Here is a 1,065-nt window from a genome sequence, read left to right as displayed (position 1 = left end):
TGCTGGTGATTCTGAACATTCTGATTTTGAGCATTCAACTGCTAATTTTCATACTGAGAACATGGCTCAATCTCCACCTCGTGAGAGGACTCTTAGGGAGATGGTTGCACCTAATTTCACTTATGAAAGCTTGTGCATTCAGTATCCTGATGAGGATGTTCCATATGTTCTCAAGAATGGACTAATACATTTGCTGCCCAAGTTTCATGGTCTTGCAGGTGAAGATCCTCATAAGCATCTTAAGGAGTTCCATATTGTTTGTTCCACCATGAAACCCCTTGATGTCCAGGAAGATCATGTCTTTCTAAAGGCTTTCCCTCATTATCTGGAGGGAGTGGCGAAAGATTGGTTGTACTACCTTGCTCCCAGATCCATTACCAGCTGGGATGACCTTAAGAGGGTGTTCATTGAGAAATTCTTCCCTACATCCAGGACCACTACCATCAGAAAAGACATTTCAGGAATTAGGCAACTTAGTGGAGAGAGCTTGTATGAGTACTGGGAAAGATTCAAGAAATTGTGTGCAAGTTGTCCTCACCACTAGATTTCTGAGCAACTCCTTCTACAATATTTCTATAAGGGACTTAGCAGCATGGAGAGGAGTATGATTGATGCTGCCAGTGGTGGAGCTCTTGGTGATATGACTCCGGCTGAGGCTAGGAATCTGATTGAGAAGATGGCTTCCAACTCCCAACAATTCAGTGCAAGAAATGATGCTATTGTCCTTAGAGGAGTCCATGATATGACAAGAGACAAATGAGGCAAATGAGTCCCCTTCTCAACCTTCCTTAGTGGAGTTAGTGAGGCAAATGACCATCCAAAATATGCAATTTCAGCAAGAGACAAGAGCCTCTATTCAGAGTCTGACAAATTAGATGGGGTAGATGGCTACTCAGTTGAACCAAGCTCAGTCCCAAAATTTTGACAAATTGCCTTCACAAACTATGCAGAATCCGAAAAATATGAGTGTCATCACCTTGAGGTCTGGCAAGCAAATTGAAGTGCCTCCACCAGTAGCACCACCTGTGCCTGAACCTGTCAAGCTTCATTCTACACCTGAAAAAG

At 43.2% G+C, this 1,065-nt stretch overlaps 1 non-coding gene across 1 annotated transcript; it reads right to left on the bottom strand.

Annotated features, from left to right (window-relative positions):
- Positions 1-439: 439 nt before the first annotated feature.
- On the bottom strand, positions 440-546 carry LOC113001019 (small nucleolar RNA R71). The gene has a single exon (XR_003266349.1). It is a non-coding gene; the product is annotated as a small nucleolar RNA R71 (small nucleolar RNA).
- Positions 547-1,065: the final 519 nt, after the last annotated feature.

This window comes from Glycine max, chromosome 2 (assembly GCF_000004515.6).
Source record: "Glycine max cultivar Williams 82 chromosome 2, Glycine_max_v4.0, whole genome shotgun sequence".
Taxonomy (NCBI): Eukaryota; Viridiplantae; Streptophyta; class Magnoliopsida; order Fabales; family Fabaceae; genus Glycine; species Glycine max.
The sequence above is the reverse complement of the archived record's forward strand: the minus strand, read 5'-3'. Positions and strand labels throughout refer to the sequence as shown.